Source organism: Acomys russatus, chromosome 28 (assembly GCF_903995435.1).
Source record: "Acomys russatus chromosome 28, mAcoRus1.1, whole genome shotgun sequence".
In the NCBI taxonomy this organism is placed as follows: Eukaryota; Metazoa; Chordata; class Mammalia; order Rodentia; family Muridae; genus Acomys; species Acomys russatus.
In genome coordinates, this window is record NC_067164.1 from 827,102 (window position 1) to 832,571 (window position 5,470).

Here is a 5,470-nt window from a genome sequence, read left to right on the forward strand (position 1 = left end):
GCTGGATGGTGGTGGTACACGCCTTTACTCCCAGCATTTGGGAGACAGAGGCAGGTGTATCACTGAGGTCAGCCTGGTCTACAAAGTGAGTCCAGGGTAGCCAAGGCTACAGGGAGAAACCCTGTCTCAAAAAAGAAAGAAAGAAAGAAAGAAAGTCTGGCTAGCAAAAAATAAATAAATAAATAAAAATAAATAAAAAGCATCTAGCAAGACTCACAGTAAAAAGAAAACTAAGACCAGAACTGAACTAGCCTGCATGACTGTAAAAAATGGTGGAGAAGTTTCTGAACCTGATCAAGCAGGAGGCACCATCATGGGTGTTGACACTTGTCACAAGGATCGAAAGGAGCCCAAGAGCCAGGACATCTACCTGCGGCTGCGAGTCAAAGATGTACAGATTCTGGCCAGATGAACCAACTCCCCCTTCAATCAGGTTGTGCTCAAAAGGGTATTCATGAGTCGCCCCAACCGGCCACCTCTGCTCATCTCGCGAGATCCAAAAGATGAACCTTCCTTGACTGAGAGAACAAAACCGCTGTGGTTGTGGGGACGGTCACAGATGACGGCGAGGATCCTGGAAGTGCCCAAGCTGAAAGGCCCAGGAGTTGCTCACCGTGCTTCTCAGAAGAGCAGAGAAATATACCGGCATTTTGGCAAGGCCCTCGGGACCCCACAGAGCCATACCAAACCTTGTGTCTGCTCCAAGTGCCGGAAGTTTGGAAGTTCGAGCAATGCTGGAGCCCGAAGGGCCACCCAAGGAGACTACAAAAACTAATCCTGGATCTTACTGTTATTTAAAAAGCTTTGGATGTTGGGGGGGAGGGAAGAATTCTGAAGAAGTACCCTGGTCTCCTCCTATAAAGATTAATCCAGGGGGACAGGTCAGGGAGCTGTGGAGGAGACTATCCCTAGGAAGGCAAGTTCACCTTAAAACACTGCACTCTTCCTTCCCAGAATCCCTCTCTCCAATGCAGCCCCCAACAGCTGAGGGCTGGCTGGGCTTGTCTCCCTTTCTAAGGTCTAAGTCAGAAACATGTAACTATTTCCTTTCCTTTTCTTCTGTCTTTTACTTTCAGCCGGTGGCCAGAGCATAACTGGTATTTGGAGCTCCCTTACTCTTTTATTTTTCTTTAAAAAAAAAAAAAAAACATTTTTTAATTAATTTATTCATATTACATCTCAGTTGTTGTCCCATCCCTTGTATCCTCTCATTCCTCCCTCCCTCCCACTTTCCCCCTACTCCCCTCCCCTATGACTGTGGCTGAGGGGAACCTCCTCCCCCTGTATATGATCATAGGATATCAAGTCTCTTGTTGATAGCCTGTTATCCTTCCTTTGAGTGCCACTGGACCTCCCCATCCAGGGTACGTGGTCAAATACGGGGCACCAGAGTTCATGTGAAAGTCAGTCCCCACTCTCCACTCAACTGTGGAGAATGTCCTGTCCATTGGCTATATCTGGGTAGGGGTTTGAAGTTTACTGCACGTATTGTCCTTGGCTGGTGCCATAATTTGAGCAGGACCCCTGGGTCCAGATCTGCCAGTCATAATGTTCTGGATCCTTCTATTGCCCCATTCTCTCATGCTTCTCTCACCTAGAGTCCCAATAGGATTTCCTCCCCTCTGTCCCACTTTCCTGGTAAGCGAAGACTTTCATGGGACATGCCCCTTGGGCTAGTGTCCAGATATAAGTGAGTATATACCATTTGACTCTTTCTGCTTCTGGGTTAACTCACTCGTTATGACCATTTCTAGTTCAATCCATTTGTCCACATATTTCGGGAATTCCTTGTTTTTAATAGCTGAGTAGTATTCTAGTGTAAATGTACCACAGTTTCTTTATCCATTCTTCTACTGAGGGACACTTAGGCTGTTTCCATGTTCTGGCTATTATGAATAAGGCTGCTATGAACTAAACCTCCCCTTTCCTGGTACGGCTGACTAATGAAAGGTGAGCGACCTCCATGACTCAATGACCCAGGCTCTGTTCCTTCTCCATTCTCTTCCCTCCTCTCAGGCATCTGGAGAGTCACAGCTTGCCCACAGTGGCCTCCTTTTCAGTCCTGGTAAGTTGTCCTCAGCTTCCTTCTGTGCCTGTTCTTACATTCTTTTACTAATGAGACTAAGAATCCCAAGAGAAGATCTTTATTTCCCAAGTATGGCTTCCCTGGGACTCCACAAGGCCTCCCTGCCTTTTAATTCTTTTATTGGTGGAGAAGTGGACCACTCCTACACATCTTCTGGAAACCAGAGGAATAATGGAACGATACAAATAACTCTACTCATCAAAATGACAATTGAGATGAAACTGATTTCTTCAGCCCAAATTACAGCTCAGTCAATATGAAATACATATGTCCCAAACCCGCTGTAACCATTAAGGGATGTAATGTATAATTTTAAATCCTCCAAAGAAGCTTCAGGACAGGATGGTTTCAGTGGAGAAACAAGAAGACCACCACCCTGTGATCCGGGGCACAGTGTCAACTCCAACGGAAACTCCAGTTCCACAAGCCTCAAAAGGTAGCCCAAGTGTCCAGAGATGAGCTCAGCCTGGACAGAGAGAGCATTTCTGCAGGTTAGCAAACAGCCAGCATTCCTTGGGAACTTGAGAAGCCAGTTCTCCTCTACCAAAAGCAGTCATTTCTCTTGCTTCTTGCAAGGGCTGTGTGGCTACCTGTGATGCCTATGAGCTGGCCTCCAGGCTATCACCGTATCACAAGTTTCTGGTACACATTCCAAAATCCACGCTAGCTTATTGAATGATTATTAATATTTAATGTTGATTTATAATTTTAGTATAATCAGTGGTTGCTCCTTAACCAGCTATATACCCAAATAATCACAAAGAGAGACTAGGACATATTTAGCCTATAGCACAATGCTGTGTAATAATTACTCCATTGTAAACCTCCAAGCTAATGTAACTTCCTCCCATTCAGATTTCCCACATTATACTTGCTTTTTACTCATATCCTAGGTCTGGTTCATTCCTCCTGGTGCTTCCTGGTCCTCTCCACATCTCCTGTCTTTTCTGTTCTTTCTCCTCCCATCACTGGACCAGGATGTCCCATCCTATTCTCTGTTATTGCTCAGCATTGGCTAGTTGGCTTTTATTAGCAATACAGAGAACAAATGGTAACATTTACACAAACTTGAGACAGGAGATAGTTAGAATAAATGTCACAATGCAATGTCTGGATTGAAACCAGATAGTGGGGTAGAAAAATCAGCATTTGAATGAACAAGGGCAAACAGTACATAATCCACAAGAACATTACGCCAGCACTAGCATCCAAGGCCTTCTCACCTCTTCCCCTATCATGGCCTTAGCCTCACCAAAGCTACTTGTTCTCCTCATAACCCTGCTGTTCTCGATATAAACTCGCTCTCTCTGCTCTGTTCTGGCATCTCTCAGTATGTTTTCTCTGTTCTCTAACCTCTCCTTCTCTCTCTCTCTCTCTCTCTCTCTCTCTCTCTCTCTCTCTCTCATCTAAAGTGATCATTTTGTCAGTTTATACACAAAGCATAGGCTATCCCCAAAGTTCCTGGTGTAAGAGAGGGAGCAGTGAGGTCATCAAAGTAGACCATTCTGTGGGTAGAAAAAAAGGTTTATTTGGGGAATCCAAACTGCCAAGGCTGGGCAAGGGTTGGAGGGTGATGAGCAGAGAGAACAGCAAAAGGCAGGAACTTGCAAGTTTTTTTGTTTTTGTTGTTATTGTTTTTGTTTGTTTTGAGGGGGATTGAGACAGAGCTTCTCTGTGTAGCCTTGGCTGTCCTGGACTCAGTTTGTAGACCGGGCTGGCCTCAAACTCACAGCTATCCACCTGCCTCTGCCTCTCAAGTACTGGGATTAAAGGCATGCGCCATCATTACCTGGCCCAGGAACTTGAAAGTTTTAAGGGAGTATGTTTCGGTGGAAAGAGGCATATAAGTTGGACCAGCCCAGAGCTAAAGCAGTGGGAGGGGACGGCTCATGAGCCAGAGCAACCTGAGAGATAACACGGGGGAGGCTTGGATCTGTTTCTGACCTGTTTCAGTTAAGAGGGAACTAGATGCCCAGTTGCCAGGGGTAGCTGGCTGTGTAGGAATTACCAGCTTTTCCTAACTGAGAACACCTGCTTCACAGGATTTCTGAGGGATGCTGACTCCAGGCTGTTTATCAGCTGGTGGTCCTTCTGGTCCCTCTGTTAGAGTCTAGCCTGAGCTGATGCCAGACTGTCAGACAGGACACTATAAACAGGGCTGCCACTTTGGGGACCCACTTTGGACCCAACATCTAGAACTATGTCATCCTGTGATTATTGCTTGATGCCAAGGAAGTGGGTAGCCAAAATGTAACTTCTTAGTAGACTATTGGATGAAAGCTCAAAGCTGGTGATGTTTAGCTTCAAAAATCCCAGAAAGACAACACATCTTACACTCTGGTGTCATGGCGCGTTATATGTATAAACCCTCAGAGCCATGCACACATCGTATTTTCTAGTGGCCTCCAGCCAGAGGTACTCAGCCAAATAAATTCCAAATTACAGATATTTTTGTGTTTCCTGTGTTGAACTGGAAGAACATTTTGCCTGTTCTAATTAGTCTTTTCCCCTGGGACTAATTTCAACACAGAAGCTGTGAGGGTGTCAGGAAAAGCCCACTTCTGGCCTTTCTCTGCTGTCAGGTGACTCCCTATCACTACTCAACATGGTAGCCCGCTCAAGGCAAGTGAAGCTTCCCATTCAACGTCCTTCTTGGCTTCTCATATTGGGAACAAAGCCCATTGGGAAATTTGTCAAGCCAGGCACACTGCTCTGACGACTAGGAAATAGGTTTGTACTGATAACAACCTCTGGGTCTTGTTCAAGAAGTTAAAACAAAAATAGCATTATTTTCTTTTTAATTTCTTCTTCTTTTTTGTCATTGTGGGTGTCTATATTTTGGGCTTTTGAGACAAATACTATAAACTGTCCTCTCTGAGATTTCTTCTTCAGCATGCACACTTTTGTGAAATTAACGCCCACTGGGTAGGTTCACCTTGTATCTTGCTAGGGGCTGCTCACTGAATTGTCAAATAGATAAATAAATTAATAAATTACGGAATACTGGCTGATCAGCTCAATTCTCTTTTTTAAAAATCCCTTTATCGTGCATTAGTGACACTGGGTCACTGTTCTTTATAAGCTACTGCATTAACTTTAAACAAAGGGAAAAAAAACTTAAGACAATCAAAACAGAAATTTCGTGAACATCTTTTTGTAGTAATGAAACGTGGGACTTCTGAAGCTGTCAAAAACATCCAAAGGCCAGCTTGAGTGTTAACTTGCTATAGATCCCAAGGCGTGGCACTTTGACCGCACCGTAATAGTAAGATGGTGTAAGAATGCAAAAACATGGGCCACCCGAGTTCGCATGAAAGTCAAACCCCACTCTCCACTCACCTGTGGAGAATGTCCTGTCCATTGGCTAGACCTGGGTAGGGGTTC

At 44.8% G+C, this 5,470-nt stretch overlaps 1 pseudogene; it reads left to right on the forward strand.

The window, feature by feature from the left end:
* Positions 1 to 313: 313 nt before the first annotated feature.
* On the forward strand, positions 314 to 775 carry LOC127210744 (60S ribosomal protein L18-like; annotated as a pseudogene).
* Positions 776 to 5,470: the final 4,695 nt, after the last annotated feature.